This window comes from Muntiacus reevesi, chromosome 4, assembly GCF_963930625.1.
Source record: "Muntiacus reevesi chromosome 4, mMunRee1.1, whole genome shotgun sequence".
In the NCBI taxonomy this organism is placed as follows: Eukaryota; Metazoa; Chordata; class Mammalia; order Artiodactyla; family Cervidae; genus Muntiacus; species Muntiacus reevesi.
In genome coordinates, this window is record NC_089252.1 from 120,360,526 (window position 1) to 120,384,288 (window position 23,763).

The 23,763-nt window shown below is 39.9% G+C and overlaps 1 protein-coding gene across 1 annotated transcript in view; it reads left to right on the top strand.

Moving 5' to 3' along the window:
* TRHDE (thyrotropin releasing hormone degrading enzyme) overlaps nt 1-23,763 on the top strand; it is a 418,175-nt gene that overhangs the window by 210,517 nt on the left and 183,895 nt on the right. The gene's annotated exons all lie outside the window — the stretch shown is intronic.

A 23,763-nucleotide genomic window follows, 5' to 3' on the forward strand; every position in this document is an offset into this window, starting at 1 on the left:
ATTCTTTATCAGTTGAGCCACAAGGGAAGTCCTTCTTGTTATTCTCTAGATAGCTTCTAAGGTGATTTTAATAAGTGATTGTACAAAGTTTAAAGAAAAAAAAAACCCATTGACCATTAAACAGTCATACATTGAGTATATTGTGTGTTTCCATGGGAAACTTTTTCAGATTGCTCCGTAGTTGGAGGAAATGATACAATCCAACGCTATCAAATAAAGGTGAGGGGAAGTATGGAACTGAGGTTGTTTTACTATCTCTTCTTTTACAAGGGAAAATAAATTCTACTTATATAATACTGCTATTTTTCTTCCACTCTCAAAAGCTTATGACTAGAAATTTTGCTGTGTCCATGGGTAGTATTTATCAGTAAACACAATCAAATGCCTCCCCTTTCTTGTTTTGAGATTGATTGCTTGAGCATCTCCTGTTCTTTAGAGGCATTCCTGAGGCATTTCAGCATCCTCTCTTGCTTCCTACCTTATAGCTTTATATATTTTTTTCCATAACATATTTCAAAGCTGCCCTAACATTTGTTTCTGTTGCTTTACTGAGTTTGTGTCAGGCAGAGATATGCCCTATGGAAAATAATTAACTGTTGCCAAGTACGTCATTTATCTTGAGCTTTTAAAGGAAGAGTTCTTAGGGGATTTCCAGTGATTTATTCCAAACTCTAATTCAATTTATGATTGACCCTTTCTAGATCAGAGGTCACCTACAGGCAAGCTATGGGCCAAATATGGCCCAAAGGAATAGTTTATTTGGTCTTAAACATGTTATAAAACCTTTGAATAAATTGCTAATATTTTTACAGTTGAGGGATTTCACATTTAAAAAAATTACTAACCTTGAAAATTTAGAATATCTGGTAGCAGTGCATCTGCAGGCCCATGTGGGCACTGATTGGTTAGAACTGGTGATTTTAGAATATGAGCTCTCTCATTATTCACAAATCCCTATCCTATTTCATCCCCATTTATATTCCTTCTTATCCCAGTAGGTTTTTTAATTGGTCTGTGGTCTAGACTAGTGCTCCTTAAACTCTAATTTCTATGTGAATCAGCTGGAAATCTCACTAAGATTCAGGGAGCCATTCAGAAGTGGACGGAGCCTGCAAGCCTACATTTCTGCCAGGGTCCCTGTTACGTCGTCATTGCCATCTCAGGACGTTTTGGGTAGTAAGTTCCAGATCAGTGATCCTCAAGATGCAGTTTTTGACCGGAAGCATCAACATCTAACCAAACCAAGGACCCTGGACATTGTGCCTAGCAGTCTGTTCTATGAAACGTTCCTGGTGACTCTGTGCGTGCCAAGTTGCTTCAGTTGTGTCTGACTCTCTGCAGCCCTATGGACTGAAGCTCCCAGGCTCCTCTGTCCATGGGGCTCTCCAGGTAAGAACACTGGACTGGGTTGCCATGCCCTGCTCCAGGGGACCTTCCCCACCCAGGGATCGAACTCGCGTCTCATGTCTCCTGTGTTGGCAGGTGGGCTCTTTCCCACTGGTGCCACCTGTGAGGCCCCCAGTGACTTGAATGCACACTAAAATTTGAGAATCACTATTCTAGTTTATCTTAGGTAAGAACACTGTAAATCATCTAAGTTGGAGGTTTTAAACCCTGGCTGAACATGATAAAGCATTCGGGGAACTTCCAAAAAGGTTGATCCATGTGTCCCATCCCTAGAGATTCATACGGAATCCGTCTGGGATTGATGCCCAGCCTTTAATATTTCCAAAGCTCCTCAGTGGATTCTAATGTACGGCATAGCTGAGACTTAAGCTAAGTAAAGAGACTTTCTTGGCACATTACCTGAATGTTTAATAGCTCTCTGGGCAGAAAAATATTTATAACTTCAACTCTTTTAAATCCATTTGTTCTTTGCTCTGTCCTAGGTATGGGCTTCCCAGATAGCTCAGTGGTAAAGAATCTGCCTGCCAATGCAGGAGACCTGAGTTTGACCCCTCGGTCAGGAGGATATCCTGGAAAAGGAAATGGCAACCCACTCCAGTATTCTTGCCTGGGAAATCCCACAGAGAGAGGATCCTGGAAGGCTACAGTCTATGTGGTTGCTAAAGAGTCAGACATGACTTAGTAACTAAACAACAAAACAAGAAACAAAAAAACAAGGTCTTCTGTACAGCAGAACATCTGTCCCTCATTATGTTCTTAATGATCACTGGGTCATTTAAACAAATATGGTGTTGCTTTGGCTTGAGAATGGTTTTGGGTTGTATGTTTTTAAGAAATAAGTCTCAGGAAGAGATTTTACTACTTATTCTAACTGCCTAAAAGAATTTAGATAAAAAACCTGTTCCCAGAAGAACTATCATCCCAAATAAGTAATGTATGATATGAACTAGGTGTGATAGACTGGGGGAAACTTAACAAGACCTGCCTGATCGAAGTCTGCACGGTGTCCCACTGTGTCTGGATGGCCCAGCAAATATTTGTTTACCAAGTGTGTTAGTTGCTCCGTCGTGTCTGACTGTGACTTCATGGACTATTAGCCCACCAGGCTCCTCTGTCCTTGGAATTCTCCAGGCAAGAATACTGGAGTGGGTTGCCATTCCTTCTCCAGGGGGTCTTCCTGACCCAGGGATCAAAACTGGATCTCCCACTTGGCAGGCAGATTCTTTACCATCTGAGCCATCAGGGAATCCCCTTGTTTACCAAACAGTCACTTGTTTTCATGTAAGTTTCATGTAAGTTACCCTCTTCTCCTTCTGCCAGATGGTATCTAACAGTCAATTGTCTAAATTGTCTAAAAGTCTCAGTAGTCTAATGGAGCCCCCATAAGTATGTTACATTAGATTTTCTCCTATTAATCTATTTCATGTCAATTTAATTCTTAGATGAGCCAGAAGAACCTAGAAGGGGAAAGGAAAGTTTTTTTCCTCACCCATGGTAGTTTCACGAATCATCTCTTCACAAGTGGACTTGTTATTTTTAAAGCCTGTCTCACTATCTCCTTGCAGAGTACATTAGACTTCTGAGCTCTGTGAATCAGGAAACATTTCTTCTTAATGATGTTGACACAACTTAATAGATTAGGTTGTACATCACACAACTCTAGAAGTGCACTCTTCATGTTTGGAGACATCATAGATTTATAGATTTATCAAAGCTCTTTTCTGGCACATGGCACTGTGATGCCTTGGGAAGAGGTGACTTTTTATAATTTGTGTAGTGATATCCTTTGAGTTAGCAGCAGTGCTGTGTTTGGTCTAACAAATTGTTTTTTTCAGTCATTAAGTTGTGTCTGACTCTTTGCAACCCTAAGGACTGCAGCACGCCAGTCTAACAAATAAGACCACTAAAAACTCATAATAAAACAGATTGCCCTCAACTGAAAAACATTCTGAATAATCAGTCACTTGGCACATAAGCATTGGGTCAGTTTAGTATCCATTTTAAACAGTTAATATGTTCTCAGTAGCGTCCATAAACTTAGGGTGATAGTGTTCCAGTAAAAGTTTATTTGAAAGCCAGATCCTAAGACCTAATTCATTTGACTAACTTTGCCTATTTTAAAAAGTTGTGCCTATTATGTACTATGTTCTCAATTATGGCATTATTAAGACGTAATACTTCAGGTCGCTGAAGGATCTCAGAGGAAGCAAAGAGCTATTGTCAGCTAGCCTAATGAATTGAATGATAGCCTTATAGAAAGCAATCTAGAAAAGGAAAAAAAACAAAAAGAAAGAAAAATACATATTATCAACTAGTCATTTTGTTTGCCTTTGGAGAAAATGGAAATTTTTTATTTTTACTTTTTCTGACTGTATGTATGTATAGCAGAAGCAACAGAATAACCTAAGCTAGCTCTGCAAATATTGATAGAATGAATCTTTTGCCTTTGGGCTTAGGGTGAAAGTGACTGTCTTGTAATGCCACTTTACCACCTGCTGTTCTATTCTGACAGAGTGGCAATGAAATATTTGTATATTGTATCAGTCAGTACCTTGCCATATATGTTTTCTTAATTTGGGAATGTCAACAAAGTGGTTTGTATCTGATCTCAAGTTTTCCCTTTTCTTGAAAGATTAAAATTCATTTGTTCTTGTTACAGGGTGTTTGTATGTGGGAGAGCAGGTTGATATTTTTCATTAACACCAGGTACTATGCCAGGATAAAGAATGCCAACTCTTAGCTAACAACAAAATTACATTTAAGATAGAGACCTAACTGTATTTTTACACAAACTTGTTGGCATGTAAGCAACGGCATTTAGCTCAGGTTTACTTAGAGTCCTGACTATACAGTTCTATAGGAGGGGATCAAACACTTGTGGAAATCAGCTCTGAGATAGTCCGTAATAAAATCCATAAATAAATGTTTATTTTATGTCTCACTAGATACTAGCAGAAGTCTGTGTAATCTGAGATTTCAACATTTTCTCCCCCCTGCATCGCAGAACACACTGCTACTATTTTTTTTTTTTCCAAAATGCTTTTTAAAACAATAGACTTCAGTTCAGACTGCTACTTAGGAATTAAAAAAATAGGATATGGTAAGCATCATCTTTTTACTATTTCATAGCTTTGGGTGCTAATCCCTATTACTTTTCACTTATCATTTGCCTTTAATTGAGTTCTATTTCCATCAACATAAAAATAGAAGAGGATGCAGCATAGAGTAGAGACTAATGACATGAATTCTGAAGCCAGGCAACCTAAGTTTTAAATGTTGGAATGATTTAAATAAGTGTATGCTGTTATTAGCAACTTTTGTATCACTTTTTCATTACTAGCAAAAATGGGCTTTCAAGGTTAGTATTATGAAAATAATTTGTTCTTTTTGTGCTATAAAACTGTTTTCCCTTTCTCTTCCTTGTTCTCCTTTTTTATTCTCCCCCTTCCCATTACCTGGATTTATAATTGTGGTTAATGGAATACCATAATTCTATTCATTACCCATTCATTCAATTAGCGAGCATAGTCTATGCCTTTTTGGTAGGTTTCTTATCTTTAATATTTATTAGTTAAAAAGTACTGTATCTTTTCTCTGGCACGCCTCTGTATTTTAGTTGCTGCTGCTGCTAGGTCGCTTCAGTCGTGTCTGACTCTGTGCGACCCCATAGACGGCAGCCCACCAGGCTCCTTCGTCCCTGGGATTCTCCAGGCAAGAATACTGGAGTGGGGTGCCACTTCCTCCTCCAACGCATGAAAGTGAAAATTGAAAGTGAAGTTGCTCAGTCGTGTCCGACTCGTAGCGAGCCCTTGGACTGCAGCCTACCAGGCTCCTCCATTCATGGGATTTTCCAGGCAAGAGTGCTGGAGTGGGGTGCCATTGCCTTCCCCTGTATTTTAGTTAGGATTCTAGTATTTAGGAACAGTCTTTCTGTTTTTATTTTCTCTAAAGCAGTGATTTCAACCTTTGTACGTTATGGCCATTTAAAGGGTAAGAAGGTTGAGTTCTCTCCTTAGAACAATTTGGAGTCTTGGGAGAAGCATAAGGCATAATATTTTTATTAAAGTTTTCCTAGGTGATTCAAGTATATAAAAGTATTTGAGGTCTTCAGTTCTAAATGCTCCTTACAAACTGTGATTGCCTGACCAGCAGCATCACCTGGGAACTTGTTAGAAAGACAAATTAAAGCTCCACCCCACTGTGGGCTTTGGACCCAGAAATACACAGTCCAGCTAGCCCTCCTGGAGATTCACATGAATGCTCAAATTGGAGAATTACTCCTTTATGACAGAAGTTTTTCCTTTTTCCTGGTTGTGCACCGCTACTGTGAAAATTTCAATTACGTTCGTCCCTACTTGGCTATATTTATTTAATTTTGAATTAGTCCACATAATACTTTGAGTGGCTAAATTTCAAAGCGCAATGTACACTTCAAGTAAAGTTCAAAATGAAGTTCATTGTTAACGAGAATGTTAATCACTGAGAGCCTGACTGACCCTTAGTATGTGCTCAGAGACAGTAGTTACTCTTACTGAGAACTGAACTGTCAGCTCTATCAGCTTTTGTTGTTGTCTTTGTATTATTAATATGAACCTCAATCTATTATTATTTTGCAGGTGTCTTTTTAAATCATCTGTTTATTTTGTGAGGGTTGGTTTATGACAGAAGTCATAATTTCACTAGATAATATAATCCATAAATCCATTTAACTAGATACACTGGATAATATAATCCATAAATCCATTTAACTGGGTGCTTCTGTACTGCCACATGCCCTTGAAAATGAACTAATGAGACGGATGGTTGTTGTTATGATGTCTACGGAACTTCTGCTCTCTTTCGACGGACTTTGATAATTCAACCAGGTGAGAGTATCTGCATCAGACAAACCTAAATAAAAGTTCTAATTTATTTTCCCACCTTCATAGGTGGTCTCATACAACCCCTGAGGGACAGCACCATATCTTAGATTTGTTCTCAAATTTTAAGGTATACATGAGCCATTTGATGATCTTATTAAAATGCACATTAGAATTCACTAGATCTGGAGCTGGCCTTGAGATTCTGCTGGCAATTGCATTAATTATAAGAACATACCCAGTAGTCAACAACTGATGAAACTAGTGGTGTCACAGAGATCAGGAGAGTAGTGAAACTGACTACAGACTAAGAGTTACTATCACACACACACACACACACACATATATCTGTATTGCGAAGATACTCCTAAATGTTCGTTTTAATTTTTTGGTGTTTTCCTTGTTATTTTTATTTATTTTTTTATTATTATTATTTTTTTACTTGTTATTTTTAAAGTAGAGAAGTGCTTGCACTAGAAGAGACTTGCTTGCTTTTTAGTAAATGTGGCCAGGATTGTGTTTTGTTAACTTTAAGCTGTTATCATGACAGATGAGACGCCCAGGCCCACGCAGGGCAACTGGAGAAAAGCCCATGTACAGCAATGGCCATCGTGCCCGTGCATAGTTGCGTCTGACTCTTTACGACCCCATGGACTGTAGCCTACCAGGCTCTTCTGTCCATGGAGTGAGTTGCCATTTCCTTCTCCAGGGCATCTTCCCCAACCCAGGGATCAAACCCCACCGCTCCGGCATCTCCTATATTGGCAGGCAGACTTTTTCCCACTGAGCCACCTGGGAAGCCTGAGTTAGTGTCTTGGTATAGCTAGTTTGGAGACCCAGGGCTTCCCAGGTGGCTCAGTGGGAAAGACTCCACCTGCCAAGCAGGAGACATGGCTTTGATTCCTAGGTCTGGTAACCCACTCCGGTGGACAGAGGAATCCAGTGGGGTACAGTCCATGGGGTCGCAAAGAGCCAGAAATGATTGATGACTAAACAATTGACTTATTTGGTAAAGAATCTGCCTGCAATGTGGGAGACCTAGGTTCGACCCCAGGGTTGCGAAGATCCCCTGGAGGAGGGCATGGCAACCCACTCCAGTATTCTTGCCTGGAGACCCCCATGGATGGGGAAGCCTGGAGGGCTGCAGTCCTCGGGGTCACAGAGAGTTGGACTCAACAGCGATGAAGTACAGCACAGCACATGATTAAAATTGACCCCTGGGGACAAAAATCAAAATTGTGGTCTGCTTTTAATACCTCCAGCAGCTTGAAGTTACATAGGATGAGATAAAAAGCGGTCTACATCTAGCATGACTTTGGAATAATAAACTCATAAAATTCAATGAATTCATCAAACTTCAGCTAATTTCTATAAATGTATATACATGTATTATAGCATGTATATGTGTTTTTGTAATATTATACAGTGCGTACACTTAGGTACATATAAGATGCACATACTATTATGTAATAAATACTTATACATCATATATACACACACACCCATACATACATACACATGCATACATAATGCACTGAGATCCAGCGTGGTGGATACAAGCTCCTTGCACGAGTTAGCTCATGGAGCGTCTCAAACGCTTTGTAACATTTTCTGCTCCAGCTGTAAGGTGGTCAGGCTGTAAGGATACCATCCCCTACGCAGGACTGTGACAACGCGAATGCTCTAAAAGAACATGAACACAACCTTTAGTGTCCTTGAACCTGTATCTTTTAGTGTAGCATTCTGCGGAAAGCCAGCTTTCATTTTAATAATGATTCAGACAGGTTCCAAGACACGGTGTAAAATTTGCATAGTGCTTTAGGACAAGAAGCAGCAGAAATAACGAGACGGGTGTTACCGTTGTCTTCATGATGGTCTCCTTGCTGCACGTGTGCGGTGATCAGTTCCCTGTCGTGTTGAGCTCTAGAACCCTCATGCTCTATTAGCCGCAGTGTTAGGAAAACAGCTTCTGGCAACTTTCCATCATATCAGTTCCCTGAGTATTTGCATTAGGAGCAACATTTATATGATGGATACATAAAAATCCCCTCTTCTCAGCTTTCCCCTATTTGGCATACAAAATATTTTTCTTCCTATAAAATACACGTTAGGAATATAACTTGGTGATGCCCATTAGATACTGGGGCTTGCAGAAGTAAAGGATTTAATTCAATCTCTGACTCATTATTAGTTCTTCCTGTATTTCATTTCTGGATCTAATGTAAATTGAGCTAGGGAATATTTGGAACACTAGTAATGGGTTTTGGGAAAAAAATCATCAATTAGAAGCTCTCAGAAACTCTTCTATAGAAAAATTTGGAAAAGGTGGTTTCTTTATATTCTCAGAAGATATTCATAACAAAGCATCAGATAATCTTGATAATGAAAGACATGGATCATATTTTGATCAATACCTCCCATCTGATACAGAATTCAGGCTGAATGGGACATGGCATTCATTTTTCTTCATGGCACTGAGTGACTTGATGCTATTTCAAATGGTAGATCTATAGGTTTGGATTATACGAAGATAAACTCTTTCAGTAACACACTAAGGGCTGAATTGATACAGTTCTACGTTAGTCCCCTTAGAGGGAAATTAGCTTTGAGTTAATGTTAAAATTTAGTAAAGTAGCACAGTGTCACTGTGTTTTCTGTTTTTATAATTGTGCTATTTTTAAACTCTATTTTCTTTTTTTTCTCTGCCTTCATTACCCCAAACATCACCAGAGATTTCCCTTAGGAACCTTTAAAATTCACAGTGAATTTTGGAATCTCCTGTTTATACTACTAGCTCTCTGAAAATTCATCCATTGTTTACATGCCAGTTAATATCAGATAATACTTTGTATCACAAAAAGAAGTGATTTAAAAAAAAAGAAATCAACAACTATTGGACTTCAGTGATTTTTTTTCCTTGGGAGCTTCACCAAGTATTTGACTTTTTTTGCTTGAAAATAATGCTAGACAGTTTTAAGCTATAAGCATCCAACACTGGTTCCTTTGAATTATATATTTGCATTTTTCTATTGAAAAGTATGCCTATTACTAGTACAGTTTATGCTAAGAGGAATTGGCGTTAAGACTCAATGAATCTTTGTTTCCACTTTACCAAACTTACATAAATAATTTCTTTTAGGAGTAACCACTCTGTCCTCAGACTGTCTGAAGTGCATATGAATTTGGAAATATATTTTACTGACAACTCCAAGTTTCAAGAGTTAAGAATGCTCATTTATAAATAGTACTATTTTTATTCTCTCTTCTGCTGGAAATGTGAATCTGTCAATTAAAGAGTGTCAAAGAGCTATCTAAAACTAAAATGATTCCTAGTTACCTCAGACTTTTGAAATAGAAAAGATTCCATGCTGTGGGTGGGATGGACCCAGTCCAGCAACTAACATTCATGAGAGAGCCCCTAACAGAGTGTTGTTTTTGCCCTGCCTTGGGTGATGATTTTAACACATATGATTAGAGTTTGTGTTGGATCTATGTAAAAGCTTTTGTAATTCCGTTTGAAAATCTGTTGAAAATGATATGAAATGGCTAGCATTCTTTGAAAACATTAATTAATATATAACCACTTCAGTGTATAATATCTGTGTTTTATAAATATACCTGAGATAGATCTGCTAGTGTCTGATGAACTATGGATGGAGGTTCGTCACATTATACAGGAGACAGGAATCAAGACCATCCCCAGAAAAAGAAATACAAAAAAGCACAATGACTGTCTGAGGAGGCCTTACAAATAGCTGTGAAAAGAAGAGAAGTGAAAAGCAAAGGTAAAAAGGAAAGATATACCCATTTGAATGCAGAGTTCCAAAGAATAGCAAGGAGAGATAAGAAAGCCTTCCTCAATGACCAGTGCAAAGATAGAGAGGAAAACAAAAGAATGGGAAAAACTAGAGATCTCTTCAAGAAAATTAAAGATACCAAGGAACATTTCATGCAAAGATGGGTTTGCTGAAGGACAGAAATGGTAGGGACCTAACAGAAGCAGAAGATATTAAGAAGAGATGGCAAGAATACACAGAAGAACTGTACAAAAAACTTCTTCATGATGCAGATAATCATGATGGTGTGATCACTCACACTCACCTAGAGTCAGACATCCTGGAATGTGAAGTCAAGTGGGCCTTAGGAATCATCAATATGAACAAAGCTAGTGGAAGTGTTGGAATTCCAGTTGAGCTATTTCAAATTGTAAGAGATGATGCTGTGGAAGTGCTGCATTCAATATATGGTCAGCAAATTTGGAAAACTTGGCAGTGGCCACAGGACTGAAAGAGGTCAGTTTTCATTCCAATCCCAAAGAAAGGCAATGCCAAAGAATGCTCAAACTACTGCACAATTGCACTCATCTCACACGCTAGTAAAGTAATGCTCAAAATTCTCCAAGCCATGCTTCAACAATATGTGAACCGTGAACTTCCGGATGTTCAAGCTCATTTTAGAAAAGCCAGAGGAACTGGAGATCAAATCACCAACATCCATTGGGTCATCAAAAAAGCAAGAGAATTCCAGAAAAACATCTATTTCTGCTTTATTGACTGTGCCAAAGCCTTTGACTGTGTAGCCCACAACAAACTGTGGAAAATTCTTCAGAGATGGGAATACCAGACCCCTGACCTGCCTCTTGAGAAACCTGTTTGCAGATCAGGAAGCAACAGTTAGAACTGGACATTGAACAACAGACTGGTTCCAAATAGGAAATGGAGTACGTCAAGGCTGTATATTGTCACCCTGCTTATTTAACTTCTATGCAGAGTACATCATGAGAAACACTGGGCTGGAGGAAGCACAAGCTGGAATCAAGATGGCCTGGAGAAATATCAATAACCTCAGATATGCAGATGACACCACCCTTATGGCAGAAAGTGAAGAAGAACTAAAGAACCTCTTGATAAAAGTGAAAGAGGAGAGTGAAAAAGTTGGCTTAAAGCTCAACATTCAGAAAACGAAGATCATGGCATCTGGTCCCATCACTTCATGGCAAATAGATGGGGAAACAGTGGAAACAGTGGCTGACTTTATTTCTTTGGGCTCCAAAATCACTGCAAATGGTGACTGCAGCCATGAAATTAAAAGATGCTTACTCTTTGGAAGGGAAGTTATGACCAATCTAGACAGCATATTAAAAAGCAGAGACATCACTTTGCCAACAAAGGTCCATCTAGTCAAGGCTATGGTTTTTCCAGTAGTCATGTATGGATGTGAGAGTTGGACTATAAAGAAAGCTGAGCTCAGAATTGATGCTTTTGAACTGTGGTGTTGGAGAAGACTCTTGAGAGTCCCTTGGTCTGCAAGGAAATCCAACCAGTCCATCCTAATGGAGATCAGTCCTGGGTGTTCACTGGATGGACTGATGCTGAAGCTGAAACTCCAATACTTTGGCCACCTCATGCGAAGAGCTGACCTATTTGAGTAGACCCTGATGCTGAGAAAGATTGAGAGCAGGAGGAGAAGGGGACGACAGAGGATGAGATGGCGGGATGGCATCACTGACTCAATGGATATGAGTTTGGGTAAACTCCGGGAGTTGGTGATGGACAGGGAGGCCTGGCGTGCTGCAGTTCATGGGGTCGCCAAGAGTTGGACGCGACTGAGCGACTGAACTGAACTGAGATATTCTTTGATGCTGTTGACTCCTGCCTCCTTTTTGGGTGGATCAGTGCTGGAATGGTGTGGCGTCACCCTTCTGGCATCTCTCCACCTCTTGTGATGGTGCCTGTTAGGATCCTTTGTGGGTCTGCTCCCTTTTCCCCCTTCCTCTGCCTGTTTCTTAAATCATGGTGCTCCTCAGACATCTTAGTCCTTTTCTATGCTCACCATGAGTCATAGTCTGAAATACACATTAGTGACTTCTTAACCTGTTCCCCCAGCCCACATGGACCTCTGTATCCAGCCTCTTACTGAATTTCTGTATTTGGATGCTCCAGAGAAGCTCAAACTCAGCATGTCCTAAACAAGGTCTGTCACTATATACATCAGCTGTATTGTTCCAGGTTTTGTTTATTGAAAGTCCTGTGTTCTCTCACACTTGTTTGCATATACTTCTAGCCTGAAATATACTTTCCCTCCAGCTAACTGAACAGATCTCATAATTGACTTTCTCTAGGAAGCCTTTTGGAGAAGGCAATGGCAGCCCACTCCAGTGTTCTTGCCTGGAGAATCCCAGGGACAGCAGAGCCTGGTGGGTTGCCGTCTAAGGGGTTGCACAGAGTTGGACACGACTGAAGCAACTTAGCAGCAGCAGCAGCAGCAGGAAGGCTTTCCCAATTTTTATGTTAAGATTTGGGACCTCCTTTTTATGGCAATAATGGTAGTAATATAGTAGCATTGTTATAGTAATATAGTAGTATAATACAATAATGTAGTATATTTATCAATATAGTAATAGTAATAAAGGTGATGATGATGATAATATTCTATTATCATCAATGTGTTACTGATGCTGTAACAACTTATCACATCCTTGGTAGTTTGATCATTAAGTTGTGTCTGACTCTTTGTGACCCCATGAACTGTAGGCCATCAGGTTCCTCTGTCTTTTGGGATTTTCCAGGCAAGAATACTGGAGTGGGTTGCCGTTTTCTTCTCCACGGGATCTTCCCCACCCAGTGACTGAACCTGGGTCTCCTGCATTGCAGGCAGATTCTTTGCCATCTGAGCCACCAGGGAAGCCATCCATAGTGCATTAAACAGCACCAACTTATTATCTTATGGTTCTCTACATTGGCAAGTTGACACTGCTCTCACTTAAGGCTTTTCTTTAGGGGAGAATCTCTAAATTTTATCTTGCCATTTCCAGTTTCTAGAAGCCCTTCACTCCTTGGCTTGTGATCCACTCCATCTCCCAGACCAGCAGCAGGCTCCTGAGTCTTTCTCTCGTTTCCTCACTCTGACATTGACTCTTCTGCCTCTGGCTTTCACTTTTCAGGACACTTGTGATTATATTGAGTCCACCTGGATAATCCAGGATACTCTTCCATTTTAAGGTCAGCTGATTAACAACCTTAATTCCATTTGTGTCCTTAATTCCTCTTTGCCAAATAATCTAATACACTCACAGGTTTTGGGAATGAGGGAATGGACTTCTTTGGAGGTGCATTTTTCTGTCTACCACAATATTGATAACTTACCACCTGCTAAGTACTGTTCCAAGCACCTCACATGTCTTAACTCACATTGTTGTCAAGAACTGAAAAGAGTCTGAGGTTTTTATCTTATCCTGTTTGCAAGCTTGACAGTCAGTCTGCCATTGTTTCATGAAAGTAGACAGAAGACAGGAAACCCAGAGATTATAGACAATAAAACTTTATTGCTCTAGCTATAACAGTAGCCAGAGTATCAGCATTTTTGTGCCAGTTCTCTGAACCCCAATTCCCAAGAGTAACATTAAAGAGGTCCAGAGTTCCTCACCTACTATATGATCCATTGCATTGCATTCTCCTTAGGTGAGGAACTGTAAGCCTAAGAAATCTAGTTATTTTATAAATCATGGTATATACTCCTGTCTTTTGCTTTTGAGAGGGCACTATCTCTGTTTTGCTGTACAGATATCTTTAAAAAGTAGTTTGGAATAAAAGCCAGTTACTATCTATGCTTTTTAAGATATACAGAAATGTGAGAGATGCTTGAGAGTTGTGGTCCAGCAGTAGCCCTCGCAGTAACCCTGTGAAAGAGTTGCAAGTTTGGTAATCATTTTACAGATAAGGAGAATGAGGAGCAGAAATTATAAATAACAAGCCTGTTAAGTAGCAGGATTGAGTTTTGAACCTAGACTACATAACTTCAGAGCCCATGTTCTTAATCTCTCTTCTGTGCTGCCTATACTATACCATGTCTTGATGTTAGCACATGTATTATACTGCAGTTTCCTTCATGCATGTCTATGATATATATATATTGATACTTTTAAACTTATTTGTATTCTCTATTGGTTTTTAAGCTCCATAGGTTTTAATGAGACTGTGTCTTTATTGTTCAAGGTTTATATATCCAATGTCCAGATCAATCTGGCTCATGTTAGGTAATAAATAAATGTTTTAGGAATAAACATAGAAATACTATATGTGAAACCATCATATAAAGGAACCTGCTTACCACCTACATTCTCTTAGATAGCACCAAATCTTTGTTGTGTAACAAGCATTAGTCAACTTGGCCTGTCACCAAATGATGGTGTTAGGAATCATTTAGTGTGTTTTTGATGTTTATGCCTAATCATGTCCATTAAAGTAAAGACCATGAGTTTTGAAAGTGCTTGAAAGAAGATACAAAATATGAAATGAAAGTAGAGCTAATTTTAAAAATTAAATGGGTAAGAAAATGACAAACTTTTCTTGTGCATATGGGATAAGTCCTTTGGCATAAAAATTCTTTTTCAGAGAAAAAGGGAATTAGGCAAAACATGACAAGTGTTCCTCCTTTGCAGTTGACAGTAATCAGTAAGTGTCGAGGAAAAGTGATTGCAGAGATGGAAAAAAAAAGTCTTTTGAGTGTGTGGTAGGAAGATCAGCAAAAACATTGACTGCATATGATGGCCTAATGCTAATTCAGGAGAATGCTAAGAGTTTGAGAACTTAAATGGTAGGCTTGTGAGTACAAGTGATACTGATGAAAATTTTGTTATAGGCTAAAATATGTAGCTGAAACTAGTCTTTTTTGATGGAAATATGCACAAAGTCCATCAGGAGAAAGTATGCTTTGTTTTAAAGCTTTGAAGTACTGATTCACTCTTTTTTAAAAAAATTTTCATTGGAGTATAGTTGGTTTACAATGTTGTGTTAGTTTTGAGTGTATAGCAAAGTGAATCAGTTATACAAATACATATATCCACTCTTTTTCAGATTCTTTTCCTCTGTAGGCCTTAAATTTGGTGGAAACTTATCCAGGGATAGCAAATCTTAAAGTCCTCTTTGTCAAATGAATTTAAAAACAACTATTGAGAACTTAATCAGTTTGTGAATTAAAAAAAATCTTCAGAATATGTACTTGAAGGAAGAAATGGTTTTTCTCATTTTATAAATACCAGTGATAGGTGACTTCTATGAAATTTATCTATTAATGCTTCCTTTTCAAATGTAATTTATATTTATACCAGTCACATATGGTAATTGTCAGAGCAAGGAGTTTTATTTTTTAATACAGAAACTTGAATGCTTATGTAAATAGTATCTTCAAGTTCCAGTCATGACATAATAAAAACACAACTTTTTTTTGATCTGTTAAACCTTTAAATCTTCAAATTTAGAGTCCTTAAATAATAAAGTGGGAGTGTCCTATAACTTTTTTTTTTTTTTAAAGTTTGTTCTTAGGTGGGTTCTGTATTGCTTTACATCATAAATAATATTTTCAATTCAGAAATCAGAATGCCTAACATAACACGTTAGCCAACACTGCGTCTTTGTTCAAAGACAAAGTAACTCCTGTCATGCATCAGATTCCCTAAGGTGAGCATGGACTGGTTAGATCCCAAATAGTGATGGCCTTGATTTATCATGTTTTGTGCTTAGGACTAAGTGCTTTACATGGACCATCTCATTTACTCTTCACAACAACGTGCAAGGATAGTACATTATCTATGAGGAGATCGAAGCTGAGAGAGATTGAACAATTTATTTGAAGTTTCATAGCCAGTAAGTGTTAGACCTAGATCATATTTAGTGTGGACTCTAAAGCTCCAACTTTTAACTGTTACATCTACTGACCTCAGCCAAGAAAGCCTAGGCTGCAGAACTGGAAAGGTAACTGGGGTTGAGATTGAGATGCTGCTAGGACACAGTGTGGAATTCATTGCTAAGGGTGAAATTTAAGGATGGGAAGGAAATAGAAAGGAGAGTTAGTTCAGAAGCCTGGGGATTTGACAGCAGGATAGACTTGGGGTAGAAGAACCAGGACAAAGTTCAGAATGCATCTGTAATCTAGAGGAAGTGTCTCTGAATGATACTTAGCAGAGAAGATGAAAGGAGCTGAAGAGCACTTCACATAGCAAAGAGTGAAACCAAGGAACTGATGACCAGAAGTGCAGAATTTAATCTTCTTTCTCCCGTAGAGACTGGTTATGGTTACATAGCTGCTTTGCAACATCAAGACTAGTTGCAAGCTACATTCAGCATGACTTGGCATCAGAAAGGAAAGAGTCTGGATGACACAGTCTGTTGATCAGTCTGAGCTCAGACTCTGACCTGATTGTGGTAGGGAGGAGAGGCTTTATATAGCACACTGGTGTTTTTTTTTTTTTTTTTTTTTTTTTTAAATAGTTATTTAATAATGTAGAATACATTAAAGTCTGTTTCTAGTATATGAAGTTTCAAACCAGAACATTGCCACTAATGCTAGAGACTGGATTTTGGTTTGTATGTATTATCAATATTAAACTCTGTTTTGTGATTCTCAGAACATTTCTACATGGTTTCAGATTCTTCGTGTGGTGTTGTCAGGGTGCTGTCCTATGCATAGTCACTTAGTTGTGTCTGACTCTTTGTGACCCTGTGGACTGTAGCCTGCCAGGGATCCTCTGTCCATGGGGTTCTCTACACAAGAATATTGGAGTGGCTGGCCATGCCCTCCTCCAGGGGTCTACCCAACCCAGGGATCAAACCCAAGTCTCCCACATTGCAGGAGGATCCTTCACTGTCTGGGCCACCAAGGAAGCCCAAGAATACTGGAGTGTGTAGCCTAACTCTTCTCCAGGGGATCTTCCCAACCCAGGAATCAACAGGGTCTCCCACATTGCAGGTGGATTTTTACCAGTTGAGCTCCCAGAGACACCTGTGGTGGTACGTTTTTCGTAGTGATTGACTTTCCCCAGAATCCGAAAGAGGAAGTTATAATACTTTCTCAAGGTTTGCACGCATGCGTGCTTAGTCGCTTGGGCTTCCCTGGTGGTGCTAGTGATGAAGAATCTGGCTGCTAATGCAGGAGATGCAGGAGACAAGGTTCAATCCCTGGGTTGGGAAGATTACCTGGAAGAAGGCATGACAATCCACTCCAGTATTCTTTCTTGGAAAAATTCCATAGACAAGAGGAGCCTGGCGGGCTGCAATCCATGGGGTCTCAAAAGAGTTGAACACGAATGAGTGGCTGAGCATGCCATGGACATGCTTCTTTGTCCATGGGATCTTTTATGGCAAGAATACTGGAGTGGGTTGCCGTCTCATCCTTCAGAGGACCCAGGGATTGAACCTGCATCTTGTGTGTCTCCTGTATTGCATGTAGATTCTTTATCCACTGAGCCATCAGGGAAAAGCTTCTTAAGGTTTAAGCCAAATTAAAAAGGAGGGGACTATGCTAGAAGGGGAAGTTGGGGGGCTGTCGAGTAATAATCTACCACTACGGTGCTTAGACCTTTTCCCCTGGAAATCAAAGAGAACTATCTGTCTGGGTGTCTGGGTCATTAGAGAGACCACTGCAATAGGGGAGAACACTCAAAGAAGACTAGTAGAAGGAGTTAAAAACACACACATAGATGGAAATCCTAGAACTCTGGTTTTCAAAAGTTAGAAGATGACAAGAAAATAAAAAACAACAAAATACACCAACAGTAAGAAATGCTAGTCTGAGAAGTAGAGGAGAAACTGCGACAGGCCCTAATTAACAGTATAATTCTCAGCAATATCTAAGAAAAAACCCAGAGGTCTCCATACTTTGTAATCTTAGTTAGAGCTGTTTCAACAGTGTTAAAAGTAGAAAGCAAATTCTAGTGCACCGAGGGAAGCAAGTAGAGAAAGCCAGATTTTTATGGTGATGTGTGTAATCACATTCAATACTATTGTATGAATATTTGCTATCTGCCTGTAGTCGTTAGGACTATAGTAATTAATTGGGAGCAGACTCCTATGCATAATTTTATCCAGGATTTTCTTTGAATTTCCAAGTAAATTAGATCCTGAAACATTTGAGTTTTCTTACTTCTGTTCTCAAGGCATATTAAAGAGTTGTGGTTGAACATTTTAATGGATATAACCTCATGACAAATTTATTTTGCAAAGATTAAAACAATTTGTGACGAAATCTTATCTTCAAAGTTAAGCAGTAGAGTATTTCAGTAACTGAGGAGATATTTTTAAATTTTTTTTTATTATTACTGTTAAAATCTGTTTTTGTTTTTGTCTGCACTAGGTCTTTGTTGAGGCACAGGCTTTTCATTGCTGTCCTCAGGCGCTCTCTAGTTGCGGAGAGTGCGGGCCACTCCTCATTGCTGTGTGTGAGTTTCTTGTGCAGGCTGCTCTTGCTGCGGAATACAAGCTCCAGAGGGCACGGACTTCAGTATGTGTAGCGCCTGGGCTTAGCTGCTCTGAGGCATGTAGGATCTTAGGTTCCCAGAGCAGGGATAGGACCCATGTCCCCTCCTTTGGCAGGTCGATTCTTAACCGCTGGACCACCAGGGAAGTCCCTGAAAATACATTTTTTAACAGCTTCATTGAGGTATGGTGACATGCAGTCTATGTGACATGCACATGTGTGAAGTGTACAGTTTGATGCATTAAGATATGTATTACACCCGTGAAATCATCACCGTAATAAGTCGATCCATCACTTCCAAAAATTTCCTTTTTCTATTTTAATCCCTCTAATCTTTGTCCCCAGGCAAGTACTGATCTGCATTTTGACATTATAGATTAGTTTTCATTTTCTATTTATAAATGACGTGACTCATACAGCACATATATATTTTCTTCCTTTTTACTCAGCGTATCTATTTTGGGGTTCACCCATGTTGTTGCAGGTATTGACAGTTCTTTCTTTTTATTGCTTAATAGTATTTTATTGTGTGGGTGCATCACACATTATTCATTCATATATTGATGCACATTGGATTTCCAGTTTAGGAGTATTGGAAGTAAAACTGTTATGAACATTTGTGTACAAGTCTTTATGTGGATATGTGCTTCCTGCAGATGTTCTTAAAATTTAGAACTATTTATGAGATAAAGATGCAGAGCAGAATATGTGTGTGCTCAGTTGCTTAATCGTGCCTGACTCTTTTGCGACTCCATGGACTGTAGCCTGCCAGGCTCCTCTGATTTTCCAGGCAAGACTACTGGAGTGGGTTGCCATTTCCTTCTCCTGGAGATCTTCCTGACCCAGGGATCAAACCCGCATCTCCTACATCAGCAGGTGGGTATTTATTTTTTTTAACCACTGAGCCACCAAGGAATCCCTACAGAGCAGAAAGGCACACAGTATCTCTCAGTGGTACAGTAAAATCCAGGTTTCCATGTCCTTTGACATAAGGTTATTATGTCTGTAGAATAATAATCTCCTGTTCTGCCGGCCATAGACATGGTTCCCTGTATCAGTAATAAAGCCTGTGAGTGTCTGAGAAGCTGCCTTCCATTACTGACCGTTATGTGTTCCTCTGGTTCTCAATCACTTTATCTGAATCTGACTCCATTTACTCAAGATTCCTTGTCTGGTTGAAGTACCGCTTCGTTTCTTAGGTCTGACGCCTCTGGAAACTAACCAGTCACCTGTCTGCTTAGGTTACCGTTGGGGCCTGAGGTCTTTGGCACCAGCCTTCAGCTGCCCCCTCAGCGCACACACTCAGGCTGCAGGTCAGACTGTGGCCGTGTGATGACTGCGCTTGGATGTACCTTCTTTATTGCAAACTTTCAGACTGCATCTGCCCTGTGTCTGGACTCCGCGCTCTGCCCTTTGAGCCAATCCACATCCCAGCCTGACTTGCTCACTTAATCCTGGGGGCCTGAGTGCCCCTGGCTCTTGGAAATCTCCAGGAACAGAAGTGACTCTCTTTTGCAACAGTCTTGTGCGTAAGTCCGAGTGTTCCTACCAGTAGATGGCACCAGACCTGCTCCTGCCGCTGCCATCTGCTGGTGGCAGACGGAGTTGACACAGTGTTCTGTTCGTATTTAGGGGAGGCCTCAAAATTGTCTGTTACATACGTGCGCTCTGTACCATTCTGCACCCGTTCTCCTCCTCTCTCCTGCTTCAGCCACGTCCGCCTTCCCTCTGTTTGTCCAGTATGTGCTCCCATACCCTCCTTAGCTCTGTGCGGTTTGTCCCCTCTTCTCAGAAAACTGTACTTCCACATGTCTTCCGACAGGTGGCAGATGCCTGCCTTGACCACACTCCACCCACTTCACTCCGCCAGTCAATCACTGTCTTCCTCTATTATTATTATTTTTTGATAGCATTTGTCATTTACTCAGTTTCTTTCATTTATTTATTACTTGTGAATTGATCTCACACACACCCACGTATAAGTGCCATGAGAACAGGGAATAAAGATCTTCGAAGGCAGAGCAATGCTTGTATTGAGAAAAGAGGTGCTCAAAAAATACATGCTTGTGTAAATGAGTGCATGTAGTATCTCTATTTGCCTGTCGAAATCCTATTTATTTTCAGAAATCCAACTCAAATGCTGTCTCTTTCAAGAACTAGATCTGATAGTCTCTCTCTTTCACAGCACTTTTTATTCTTTATTTCTTGTGTTAAGCTGTCATGTTTCTCTGTAGTGAATACAGGGGCCACACTTTACTTATTTTAAAACACATCTCAGACTTACATGGGGGCTGCCCCAATGGCTCAGCAGTAAAGAATCCACCTGCCAGTGCAGGATAAAAAGTAGAAGTGGCTTTAATCCCTGGGTTGGGACGATTCCCTTAGTAGGAAATGGCAACCCACTCCAGTATTCTTGCCTGGAAGATCCCATGGAAAGAGGAGCCTGGCGGGCTACAGTCCACAGGGTCACAAACAGTTGGACATGATGAGCGGCTGAGCATGCACACATGCACACAGACTTAAGGACGCAGCAAACGCTTAGATGTTGGTTAATATCATGAATAAATGAAAATTACCACTAAGACTTGACCATTTAATTTGTTTCTTATTATGAAATATTTAAAGCATACAGAAAAGAATCAATAATATTATAAGTAACACCCATGGATCCATTATCAGCTTTGAAAAATTAGCATTGAAAACATATTGGGTTGGGGGTACTTCCTCAGTTCGGTGGTTAAAACTCTGCCTTCCAATGCAAGGGGGTACAGGTTTGATGTCTGATCAGGGAATAAGAGGTGTGGCCAAAGGGTAAAAAGTACAATAAAACAAAACAAAACATTGGAAGAATTCCCTCGTGGTTCAGTGGTTAGGACTCTGTAGTTTGATTGCCGGGGGCATGAGTTTGATCCCTGGCTGGGAACGGGGACCTGAGCTTTTGCATACTGCGACGCGCACGGAGTGGCCAAGACAAAGCAAACCACATTTGAAATCCATTGTATATGACCCTCTGTGATATTGTGATTTATGAGAAATATATCCAAGTTTATTCATACATGCTTTCTGGCTTACAGCTCCCAAGACCTTCAGAATTTTCCAAGTGAAGAGAGACCTAAAGTTGTCTTTTGTTACGTTAATAAAGTGACTTTTGGAACTCACCTAAGGATGGAGGCTGATTGCCAGGAAAACTAACCTCGTGATTAGAGGGTTGGAACTTTTAGTCTCACTCCTTGGCCTTGAGAATGAGGAGAAGGGGCTGGAGACTGAGTTCACGCCTCAGTGGCCAATGATTTAATCAACCATCCCTCTCTAATGAAGTCTCCATAAAACCCCAAAGGTGTGGGCGCAGAGAGCTTCCAGGTGGGTGAGCAGGTGGAGATCTGGGGAGAGCAGCACGTCTATGAGAGGGCACGGACGCTTTTCACCCTCTCAGACGCCTCTTCCATCTGGTTGTTCCTTAGAAAGCTTTATAACACACTGGTGATCTGGAAGTTAAATGTCTCTGAGTTCTGTGAGCTGCTTTAGCAAATTAATCAAACCCAAGCAGGAAGTTATGGGAATCTCTGATTTATTATTGTTACCTGAGAAGTGCAGGTAATAACCTAATCTTTCTGTTGCATCCTGATTTGAAGGGGGTGGTGGAACCTCCAGTCTTTAACCTATAGATCAGAAGCAAAGATAACAACCCAGGCTTGGGACTGATTTCTGAAGTGGGGTGGGTGGGTGGCGTGTCGTCTTACAGGACTGAACCCTTATCCTGTGGAATCTGATTCTGTCTTTGGGTAGATAGTATCAGAATTGAATTGAACACTGGGTCACTCTGTTGGAATTTCTTATTGATGGTGTGAGACAACTCCCCTCTGCTTATGCCATTTGCATACAATCAAAATTGACTCCAGAAACATAAAAGACTGTCCCTCATTCCTTCCTTCTCCTTTCTTCCCTGAAGCGATCATAATTCTGAATTTGGTGTTTATTGTTCCTACACTTGTGTGATTCTGTGTGCATTTTACCACTACTATTTGTATGAGCATGAGTGTGCATATGTGAGTACCCATTTTCCACCTATGGTACTATTCGGCTTGCTTTTAAGTAGGGTATGATAAAGGGTATTCTGCACCTTATTTGTTCCCTCAGCATTATGTTTTTCTGATTATCCATGCTGATGCATGTAGTGTTAGAATCTAGTGGTGAGACTATTTCAACCATTGTATGGTATTCCTTTTTTAGAACTGTTTCACAGTTTCTCTGTCCAGTGTCTTGGTGAAAGGCATGTAGTTTCTCCTTTCATTATATAAACAGTACTGCAGCAACATTCTTGTATGATTTTTTTCCTTAGCACCCTGGGGTGTTATTCCAGGATTTATACAGTTAAGTGGAGCCAGCTTGCCAGGGTTTGAATCCGCTTGCTGGCTTTCCCAAGAAGCACTGACCACCATCTATCTCCAGCCCTTCTCCTGAGCTTGCTTGCCCTATCTCAGCTGCTGGCAACAAGCCATCAACTTGGCTTAGATCCCTTTAATTCCGGTAGATCCTATTGGAGCCAATTCCCAGATGCCACTGCTTACTCCTGGAGCCAGACCTCAGCAGGCCTGTGGCTTCACTTGCAATCAGTGCTTTGCATTTATGTACCATTTCTGGTCCATGGAGAGGTTTATTTTCCAGCCTGGAGATGATGTTTAGCTTTTCCTTTTCATATTTTATTTATCATTGCTATGTGTTTGGAGCAGAGGGAGTATATCAAAGCATGAACTTACTGTGTCTCCTTAACCAAAAGTTGATAATATACTACCTTTACCACCTTTTAAAGTAAGCAGATATCTTAAAATCATCTAATCATAGATTTTTGGAACTGGAAGGGATTTTAGAGATTATGATGTCTAATAACCTCATTTTGTAGGTGAGAGAATTGTGGTCTTGAGAAATTAAGTGATTCATTGATGTCATATATTTAATTAATGATGGAGGCAGGACCAGAACCAAAGTCTGGAGGTTCCCTCAATAGTCCTTTTGATACTACATCATCCATTATAACTTTCTTTATATGAGCTATATTTACATGTAACATTTTATTTTGAACAGAACTCAAAAATACATTAAAATTAAGCAGTTAGAAATATGCGTGTCGGATTTTTAAACTGCTGTGAGCTGTTTTCTTTTGAACAATGTTGAGGTAAAAGCCAGTACAGTATTCACTGCATTGAGCTGAATATATTTTCATTAGAAGGCACAAAGCCTCTTGACT